Source organism: Pteronotus mesoamericanus, unplaced genomic scaffold (assembly GCF_021234165.1).
Source record: "Pteronotus mesoamericanus isolate MK-2021 breed Mesoamerican mustached bat unplaced genomic scaffold, CSHL_Meso_final scaffold_54, whole genome shotgun sequence".
Taxonomy (NCBI): Eukaryota; Metazoa; Chordata; class Mammalia; order Chiroptera; family Mormoopidae; genus Pteronotus; species Pteronotus mesoamericanus.
Window position 1 is genome coordinate 77459268 of NW_026555321.1, and position 11288 is coordinate 77470555.

The 11288-nt window shown below is 37.3% G+C and overlaps 1 protein-coding gene across 1 annotated transcript in view; it reads right to left on the bottom strand.

Annotated features, from left to right (window-relative positions):
- Window positions 1-9917, bottom strand: part of PCMTD1 (protein-L-isoaspartate (D-aspartate) O-methyltransferase domain containing 1) — a 74216-nt gene extending 64299 nt beyond the window's left edge. The window contains exon 1 of the mRNA XM_054595128.1: window positions 9670-9917. The gene's annotated coding sequence lies outside the window, so the exon portion shown is untranslated. The remainder of the gene's footprint in view (window positions 1-9669) is intronic.
- Window positions 9918-11288: the final 1371 nt, after the last annotated feature.

Sequence of the window (11288 nt, forward strand, 5' to 3'; positions counted from 1 at the left end):
AGAGGTGCCTTGAAGATGCTGCAAAAAAATGAGAGGAAATTATACCTGGCAGGGCTCAAGGCCACCTCCATTTAAACACAGTATCACTAATTTTATCAATTTTGTAAATGTCACCTTAATATTTTGTTGGGTGAAGGGGTTGCTTAGCAATCATTGCCCTAAGGAATCAAATAGTCACAATATATTTAACCTGTATTAGTTTTCTATCATTGCCACAACAAATTCATACCAATGTAATGGCCCAAAACCATGTAAGTTTATAATAATGCAGTTCTGGAGACCAGAAGTCTGACAAGGATCTCACTAGGCTAAGATTAAGGTATAGTAGACAAGGCTGAGTTCCTTTCTGGAGGCTGCGGAAGGGGCTGTTCTCTTGCATTGTGGAGTATCTAGTGTCCGTCTTTCTCTGGCGCACGACCATCTCCATTATCTTCAACGCAGCAACACCCGGCTGAGTTCTCCTTCCTCTTTCAAGGACACTTATGATTACACTGATCTCCTCAGGATAATCCAGGAGTCTTACTATCTTAAAGTCAGCTGATTAGCAACCGTAATTCCCTCCTGCCAAATAATGCAACATATTCACAGGTTCCAGGAATTAAAACATAAACATCCTTGGGTGGGGCATTATTTGTCTACTATACTACCCACACTTTATTCCCCAGTAGAAAGCTGTTCAACGGGGAATCAAACAAACCCAAATTAAATGTGTTAATTTATTGCCCAAATCAATCCCACATCTCCTATTTCTCACCCAAGATACAGTAAAGAAGTAAGAGACTGCAGTGGCCTAAATATAAATATCAAAGTTAAAAATGCTTAGGGCTCAGTCCTGCTTAATTCCTGACCTTACTTTTAGGGTAGTGGAAAGCTACTACACAGGTTTATTCTGAGTGTTTACAAAATTCAATTCAGTATGAGTAAAACCCTGTACATGATAGTGCAGACCTTTTCTTAGCTTTTGATATTTGAGGCAGATTCAAAGTTGTCCAAACTTTAATGTAGTATGATTTGAGGCCTCAAGAGTCTATTTTAAAAATAGACTGCCCCGTAGGTGAACGCTTTTCGTGTATCACTAAAAATGAGTGGAAAGACAAAATAGCCAAAAGAATATTAAGAACTTAAGAGCAGGATTTGATTTTAACAATGCTCTACACAAGTGATGGTACTAATAGATATAAAAGAAAGCAAGCAGACATTGGACTTTATAAATAAGCTTTGAGCTAAGTGAGAAAAGCCCAGACTCAAACATATTTATGGTTGGCCAGTTCTGACCATTACCAGTGACCATTAATCTCACTATTGGCCATTAACCCTACTATTAACCATATCTCAACTTTAAGATGTACATATTCATGTTTAGTAAAATGGTTTACTAGCATTATAGAGAGTATAAACAATGTTACAAATACCTGAAAGATCTCTAAGTTTCAAAGATTAAACACAAATTAATGAAAGTCTTTCTATGGTGTAACAGTTCTAGTCTTGGCTAATATCCAGTATAATTCAACCATTTCTTGGTGACTCTGAATCATTATGAGGAACATGAGTAATAATGGTATGTCAGGAACATGCCAGGGTCAATGGGTACAGTATAAATACTCCACAGGTTAGAATTTCATCTGTCCTTTTCAATGCAGTAATTTCTCACTTCTTATTGTGTGACCATGATTCAAAGCTGCTTTATTTTACATACAACTGTGTTTGGCCTAATGTAGTTCCGCAGCCTGTCTTTGTCAATATCACAATCACTGTCCTTCCTATACCTAGTTTTTTTTGGGGGTGGGGTGGGGTTTAACTCCTGGCTCTCCTTGTCCCCAATATGGATGGTAAGACTGTTTTAGGTCCCTCACTCTCTGTCAAGTGTTGACTCACAAAATAGGATTACCTTTATTATTAGTGCAACTATCATCTGCTGAGTATTTACTGCACATAAAGTTCTGGCCTGTTTTAAATACTTTAATTCAATCTTAACAAAATTCTAATAGTACTATTTTCAAGGATGGGGAATTAAGAAAAGAGATTAAATAACTTGCTTAGGAGGCAGAACCGGGGCTGAGTTCTAGGTTTATCTCACACCAAACCCAGTGTCCTTAAACACTATACATCATTTTACAGAAAAGAAAGCTGATTTTGGAAATGGAAGTTATTTTGAATTTTAGTTCATGCATCTATAAAATGGAAATAATGGTACTCACCTGCCTCTTTGACAAGATTATAAGACTAAATAAATGGAAGGTTATATGAAAATGTTGAAGCACCTAAAGGTATTATTGTCTCATATGGCACAATTCCAGGAAGCATCATTTACACAGTGTGCATTTTGCTGCAGCAGTATAGAGAATGATAATTATCTTGTACTCTATATGAACAGTGCTTCTTGGAGCTGTCCATATATATGTGTATATACATGTGCATGCATCCATATATGTATATATAAATTATTAGTGTGAACTGCATTCATTTTCTCATCTAAATAAAATAAAATCACTGATTATTAAAATAGTGATAATTGAACGGGTTCTTAACAAGAAAAAGAAGAAAAAGAAAGCTTATATGAAGTTTTTGGGATGGGTTTTTTTGCCATAAACAACCACAAGTCTGTAGTGATTTCCCTCCCTTTTCTATAGAACCAAATCAATTTCATGAATGATTACAATTACAGATATTTATATAAATCACTAGAAAAAAATCTAAATCTGTCTTTTTCCATTTCTAATGCCTGTGGTTCATAAATGAAGGGTCCAAATCATTCTATTTGCAGAAAAAAGTCCAGTCCATTAAAATGGTTTAGAACTATTTGAAGTAATTCTTTCAGGAAGAAATTTACAATACATGTTAAGTCACTACAGACCATTGCCAAGTGATAAAACTAAAATTACAGTGACTACCTTCATGTGTTCCAAGATTTGCTCTTATATTTGAATATCAAGGTGACCAAGAATTAAAAAATCCACTCTAGTGATCAAGAGACTATGATAAAACACAAGAACAGAGTACCAGGACTTAACAGGAGTCACAGGGGTAAAGTAAACCATCCTTCTAAATACTGTAAACCAAAAACTGATTTGTGTTTATTTGTTGAGCTATGGCATTTCTAAATATTTCTAACAAATTTTAAGTCAGTATTTTAAAGGTGGACTACAAAAATACAATGATACATAATCAGAACAAAAGCTCTGAACTATTAATCCAGGAGCAAGGAGAGATGCCCCAATTGATCCATGACTGACATACTCGTAGCTCCCATCACCACCACCTCAACCACCAAGCACTTGGCCATACATGTGCATGAGTCACCTGACACATAGACAGCAGCCCTAACAAAGCCTTGGTTACCTAGCAAAGTATCCAGGTCAGAGAAAACTTAAGCACTCACATTTTCCATGCTTCCATCACCAAATCCATCTGCCTTATATGGCAATAGCATATAAAACTAGGCCTTTCTAGCAGGTGTTCCCATTAACACAGAAGCCTCTCAGAACTAACAAGAGGATAGACTGGGTTGGCCAAGAAGTCCATTACTTTCTTGCTGTACAATAGCTCTGGCAGTGCTTAGTTGTCGTAAATTTGGGAAACAATTTTGTTAGACTGTATTGTGATAGCTGTCATTTAGTGTGCATTTTTTAAAAAATCAAAACTGGTTAGGTTTTGTGCAGCCATTTTAATATTGAAGATGGAAGAAGATATGCAACATTTTCAGCATATTATGCTTATTTCAAGAAAGGTAAAAACACAACTGAAATGCAAAAAAAACTGCATTGTACAGAGAAGGAACTGTGACTGATTGAACATGTCAAAAATGGTTTGTGAAGTTTCTTGGTACTGCTGACATTCTGGCCAAATAATTCTTTACTGTGGGGCTGCCTTATGCATTGGAAGATGTTTAGCAGCACCCCTGGCCCCCACCCACTAGAAGCCAATAGCAGGAGATAGCTGAAAGTTATTGAAAATGAAAAATGTCTTTTATTTTATGGAAAAAACATAACAGACTTCTTGGCTAACCCAATACCACCCATTGGTGATAGCATTCCTGATATTCTGTTTCTTCTTTGTCCATATTTTCTGGCCTTTCTACAATGAATTCCTCTTACTATTATATGGGGAAAGAAACACAAATCACCTTTTACTTATTATTTCTACAGTGAATAGTAAAGTCTGTATAAATGGCCAAAAGTGAATCATAGGTCTTTAGAAATGAATCAGTACAAATAAACCACTGTAAAATATTACCTACACTACACTGACCTAAGCAGCATATACAGTACCACCATAAAAAGAAATGACATCACTATCAAATATCTAAAAACTGTTTTGATGCCTTTCAAAAAAAGACAACATTCAAATATCATATATAGGACTAACTGAAAATTGACAGAGAAAAGAGAACACATTGCTACAGAACTACTTTTAAAAAATCAGAGCTTGGGAAACCTGAAATGACTTGCTAAGAGTAACCTGATAGACCAGATACAGAACCTAAGTAGTTGTTACACTTTGCACAATACTCTGTTTATAGTAGCCCAGTCTGAAGGAATCAAAGAGCATTTACTATCTACCTTGTATCCCATCATCACCTATTCACTTATTGCATTAAATTTTTTTTATCATCCTTACCATGTATTATTTTTGTTCATGTATCAAGGTCTGAAAGAACATGATTAAAAAACCATTAACCAAGCAACCCATGAGGAACAGATGTGGATGGGAGTAGTTTGCTGAAGGAAGAATTTGCTTAGCTTCATTTATTTCGAAGTTTAAATCATATCTTTGAACACATACTACAAAAATTAACAGAAAATATATTGCATTGTAGGCCATGACATTTCCTTCTAGGTGATACTTAGGGATCTTAGTTCCTCCCCAGAATAGATTTCCTAAGTTAATTATACTATTATATTATAGACCACAGTCCCAGAGACCAATTTCCAGACAGCTAGTATCCTTTCTAAGCACAGAACTTCTAAAGAGAATTTCTAGGCTGACCCTTGCCTAGAGCAGACAACTGGTCACAGGAGATACTACCAAACACACGAACATCCCCCTACTCTTCCAACTCAATTGCCAACTATGGATTCTAGCAAGCACCTTCCACATTTCCATTCTTCTCTTTGTTCACTTACCCATTAATCATCAGGCCAGAAACGGAATCCATTTCATCCCCCACCAAAGAAATATTCATTTCAGCTTTCAAACTTTATTTTCCTCTACAAGAAAAGATCTACTTTTTATTTCTCTTCCTTCATAGTGTTGCCTCAATGGGTGTAATTGTAAAAAAAACTGGAAACAATCTAAATGACCACCAATAGATAATACGGTTAAATATATTATATACAGCAGATATATAATAGTATATATAACAGATACTTTGAGGCTACAAAATTTTTTTTAAATAATTAAGTTCTTTATCTCATATGGAATATTAGAGACACAGTGAGTGACAAATGCAAGCGAGAAACTGCAGCATACCTCATCTTTATGTAAGTTTAAAGAAAAAGGATATTTATTCACATTTACTTTTATACAAATAGTTTCTTTTTATCATTCCAGAGAAGAATGACTACATCCCAGTGGAGAAAGTGGGAGACTAAGGAGGAGATATTTTCAGTTTATAAAACTTTCTGTACCACTTTAACTTCATTACCTGTTTTTTAAATATCACCAAATTTTAAAATCAATGAATTATTTTAAACTTGCTTAAAACTTTTATGTTCAGAAGTATGTGATTACTTTAATATCTTATAAAGTTAAGAGCAAACGGACAAAATCATTAGTCTGAGAATCAATCTTACTCATTTATAATCATGAATTTGACATTCAAAAAAAACCCCTCAAATGTTTCCCTCATCACCAAGATATCCTACATTCTCAATTGCTAACAGCAAGGATTACATTTTTATTTAATAAAGCAAGAATTAGTAAATGGATAAATTGTAATAGAATATAGGCTGCAAAGGCAGATATAAGAAAAATATATAATTGTAGCCTCTGCATGGAAACCATTAACTGATAGATTCATGTTAAGTCTGACATTTCACATCAATCTTTAGGAAGCAGACTTACATATAATTTGTGTGAGGGCATATTAGATGACCACATAGTTGGAGTTTCCTAATATCACCAAAAGGAATACAATAACACTGCAGTCTAGGCATACTTTTATTCTTTCATATCCATATGAGTACAGAAGAAACTGTGAGGCCAGAGAGCTTATGAGAACACTGTAGTTCAAGGAGAATGCTGTAGTTCATGTAAAAACTCAACAGCATGGAAAAGAACTCAATGTCAAACCATTCATTTTAAGAATTTTCATATATAATTACTCAAGACAGGCATATAGAAAAACAAAACTGAATTTTTTAAATAAAAAACTTATAATTATTTAGTAATCATTCTCAAAATAAAGCTCTCATCTGATAGCCTACAGCAATAAAAAATCTAATTGTTACATATATACACAATTAAAAATTCCAATAAACAACTGTGTGTGTCATCTACCAACTAAAATCAAATACTACTTAAATGTCATTAAACGGGCAGATGATCAGTGATTATTTTCATATTTGTTCACATATATTTCCTGAGCATCCATTGGGAGGTACAGTAAGAAGACATAGTTTCTATTTTCAGGCATTTTATAATTCAATTACTACTCAGAGTACTGAAAAACAAATTCAGAGTAGAAAGTTATCAAGAGGTTAAACTACATGAGAGGAGACAGGGAAGAGGGAGCTCTAAGAAAATATGCTACAGAAGCTAGATTTTTACATGTGTAAACTTAAGTTTGAATAAAACAAGACATAAATTTGAAAAGGAGCCCTGGGGCCAAATAACGCTGTTTTGAAAGTAGACACTGAGGAACAAGGACTTTACTCCACAGTAGATTTGCAGCCACTCAGGGGAGGCACAATGGTCAAGAACACAGATTTGGACGCTGAAACACACTTGGAATTCACTTTCTACTTCTTCTACGTACCAGCAATGCCTTTAGGCTCATGAAGTCTTATTATTTTTTTCCTGTAAAGTTGTGTAGTAGTATCTATGACATCAAATTATTACGAGGACCAAATGAGAACAAGGCATTCAGGACAATGACTGTCATAAGAAATAATTTGTGTTTGGGGTTTTTCTGTTTTGTTGATTTCTGTTAGTTAATACATGATCAAAGTTGCATTTAGGACAATTAATTTGATTAAAGTATGCATGATGAAGAGCAAAACCTAGAAATTAGGGATGTCTCCTGTTAATGGTAATTGAGGCAAAGGAATTAAAAGTACTTATGTAGGGGCTGGGAAAATGGAGAAGAGGAAGGAGAATCAAGTACTACAATGTACTAAAATGACAAAAAACTACTGAGAAAAGGGGAGAGTGAAGAATTAAATATGATCTTTGATTTTGAGCCTAAGAAAATAGTTAAGGTCATTAACAAGGAAATAAGGGAAGAATTATTAAATTTGCAAAGGAAACAGTTTAATTTTGAATCTATTGATTCAGGATACCAAAAAGAGGGCCTCGTAAAGAGTGTATCAAAGAGACTAACAACAAAAGGCAAGTCTAAAGCAGAGTGACTAAAGTAACACAATCCTCCATCTTCTTGGTTAATGGCATCAGCTCAGGGAATTTAATGTAATACACCACCAGAAACCTCATCTAAAATGATCATTTGAGTTTCACACTATCCTTTGGAATCTTTTTCAATGTGTATGATTATATACATGTCTCTATTATGTAAGGAACATTTCCAACCAAAAAAAGACATTTCTAAGGTAGTCTTCATGAATCAGAAGCAGCATGGAAGAGCAGAAAACACAGGTTTTAGATTAAGCATGCCTCAGTCTAATGCAGTCACTACCACTAAAAAGGCAATGGAATCTTGAGCAGTTTAATCCCCCAGAGCCTCTGTTTATCAATCTGTAGAATAGGGACAATATCTCCTATGATGTTGTGCCAAGAGCATACCAGCAACGATAACTAAAATGCCATGGATGTTTTTGATTCCTGTTAAAAACAGTTCCCCAAATAATAAAATACTACACAAATGAGCCTAAGAGTTCAGACTACACATGTTTAGAACCAGAATGTTCTTTGTGATTATCTTACTCAGTTCTATGTTTTCCCTGGAAGCTAGCACCAAGATGAACACACAGTATATTTAATAAATACAATTTGGTGATTAAATCAACAAAGCCTCCAGCTCTTCTGCACAGAGAAATACAAATTGTAATAGGGAGTTCCTAGCTTTCTGTCTATTTAATAATAAGCAGTATAGTTATCATCCTTCCATTAATGGCTTACTCCCTGTGGTTTACTATCAAAATACTTAATCCCTGGCTGTTTTCTGAATTTCTTTTTAAACTGCCTGAAATACAAACTTCTCTGGCCTTCCACTTCACCTCTTCTTCACAAATGAGCCAGTTTGTGTTTAACGAATTAAATCTGTTTTCAACTGACCATATGGGATTTAAATTTACTTTCAAAAATACACTTAAAAACAAAAGGTAAACTATTTTAGTAACCTGCTTGATAAAGTCATCCAAGCCTCACATAAACTACCATCAAGCTCTGTGGAAACATATTACTCAACTTGCCTAATATGTACAATAAGTATCCCCATCTGGCCTTAGACGTTCTGAAAGTTTTACCACATTATGTTTCAAAATACTGGTTTGTAACCCTCTTTCAAAGCCATTTAAAAGCTAAAATATTAGAGAAAAATTGGACACAATGTTCAAAAACAAAAATAAATACAGACTTATGCAGCTTTTCAAAAGAACGAAGTTAGGTAATAAAATGAAGGAATATCAGCGAATATTATTGGCTAATAACAATCACACTAAGTTCTCAATTTTGATTTTAAAACATACTTCTTATATGCACAGAAAAATCCTGAATGCTAAGGTGGAAGTGATATCTTCATTGGATGGCTGCTAGATTTTTTTCTTAAAAAAAACACACAAAACTTCTGTAGTTTAAAATAATAATAATAATAATAATAATAATAATAATTGGGAGAAAATAACTATTGGTAAAACCACACTTTCTCCTTTGTACCCAAATTCTTCTAATTTGTAATTTTAAAAATATAGTTTTGATTTCTTAACTTTAAAACAAGGACATATAAAAACAATACAAGTTAATAATATATATATATTGGATTTTCAAAATTACTCCCTCTGGCTTTCCTACTCTCAGATCCTCTACGCCGGTGTCTGAAATACCCTAAAGACCGGCACCATACTTAAACAGTAGTAAAAGCTCTAGCAAACAAACAAAACAGAAAGTAAGAAAACGCTGGGGCCGGCCCTAGCCTCTTAAATCCCTTCCAAGGCCCTGCCCCCAAGGTTTCCCCGAGGCTACATAGGTTGGATTCTCTTTCTTCAAAATCAAAACAACAGTAAGTCACGGGGTAGATCTGAAAAGGCCCTAAAGGGCCCGCGCGTGTCTTAGAACTGCAGCGACACGAAGCCTGTGGTCCGAAGCCAGACAGAGCCGAAGGACCATCCTCCCCGGCCTCCCAGCCCCTTCGAACCCAAAGACTCCCTTGACACTCCCCCCACAACTCCCCAAAGCCAAACTCCCAACCTCCCTTGACTCCCTCCAGCCCACCCCACCGGAGCACTCCAGACAAGCCAAACCACAAGACCTGGAGCCTACGGGCGGCTGTATTACCTGCGCTGAGGCGGTCAGTAGGGCCCACCGCAGCAGAGCATAGGGTCAGCCACGAGGACTTAGCGAGCTCCGCAGCAGCTGACCGCCTCCACCGCCACAACACGGCCGCGGACGACGCCGCCGCAGCCGCCGCCGCCGCCGTGTTGAGGGGCGGCGCCGGGACCAGCAGCAGAGGAAGCCGGACAGACGGGGACTGGGGAGCCGTCGGAGACCTGGGCATGCGCAGAGAAACGCAGCCGCTCGGGCTGCTTGGTGAGGACGCTGAAGTCAACAAGGCCTGGGGACGCCCCATTCCGGCTCCGCCCCCTCTGGGATAGCTCCGCCCTCAGGCCCAAACAACGCGATGTCTTGATGGGGACCTGCAGACAGCAACTGTTGGGACAGACCCCGCGAGAGCAGTAACAGCGTCCTCACCCCCTTCCCTGAGTTTGTACTGTCACTGCAATGTGGCCCGCTGGCACCCACGATGGTGGAGCGGGAGCTGGGGGTGGAATCCTTTCCTTGGACGGATCATTTATGCCGCTTTCCGGAACAGGGTCTCTCCGTGTTGGAGCATCTTCGGGGGTGCTTTCCCACGGATTAACTCTATGGAGGCGTTTGTGGAGAGTGCTCACCAATTTACCTGAAGAGCCAAGGATTTTTCTCAAAATTGTATCTTGAGCAAGTTTCTCCACCAACAGGGCCCACGCGTTTCCCTGTGTGGCCTGAGCTTTTTCTCCACCTTCCTGAATATCTTCTCGCAGAGCCCACTTTCTTGGCCTAGCTGGGCATGTGGGCGTGTTCATTCAACAAATTGAGTACTTATGATCGGTGAAGGCGGTGTACCAAGCAAATCTCTCCTGGCTTGAGTAAACATCCCATAGACCATGACCAGAAGGAAAGGTTTTTCAAGAACAGGGATAGAAAAGTGAAAAGAGGAAAAGAGACACAGGGTCAGGAGAGCTCGGAAAAAGCTGCCCCCGTGAACCTAGTCAGTAAACAAGCTGCTCATACTTTTAAGAGTGAGTGGTAATATACATAAAAGGCAGTGTGTCTTCTCATAAGTACTGTAAGTTTTGTGCCAGTGTTCTGGGGCTTTCCTATTCACTATCTTTCTCTGTGTGTCTCCAGCTCAGGGGTAGATTTGCATAACTTGAATTCTATTCAGTTTCGATTTTCAGATGTGTTAGCAGTCATCATAGGCTACCTTCATTTACAGGTCACAAAAGGTGAATTCGAATTGGTTACAACATCCTTGAAGCCCAAGGTAGTTTCCCATCATAGCTGATTATGAGCAAGTATTTAATTAATATATCCATGAAAGAACATGCAAGCAATGTCAAATCTGAAACCACTAAAATAACTTACGAACAAGACAAAATTGCTGCTAAGGTGGAGTGCCATTCAACTCAAGAACTTTATTTGGATTTAAAATATAAATGCATGTCCAGTGGGCATTTAGCTGTTAACTGCAAAATCTCTATTCATCTGTCTTTTGGATTAGAGCTGGTGGTCACGAGTTCTTTGGCTCCCTGCCTGGTCCCAGGGCACTCCTAACTGTGATGGGGTCATATTACAATTTTACAGGACTAGCTTTCAATTATTCCAAGCAGAAATTTTAGCATATGAGAATATCTTAC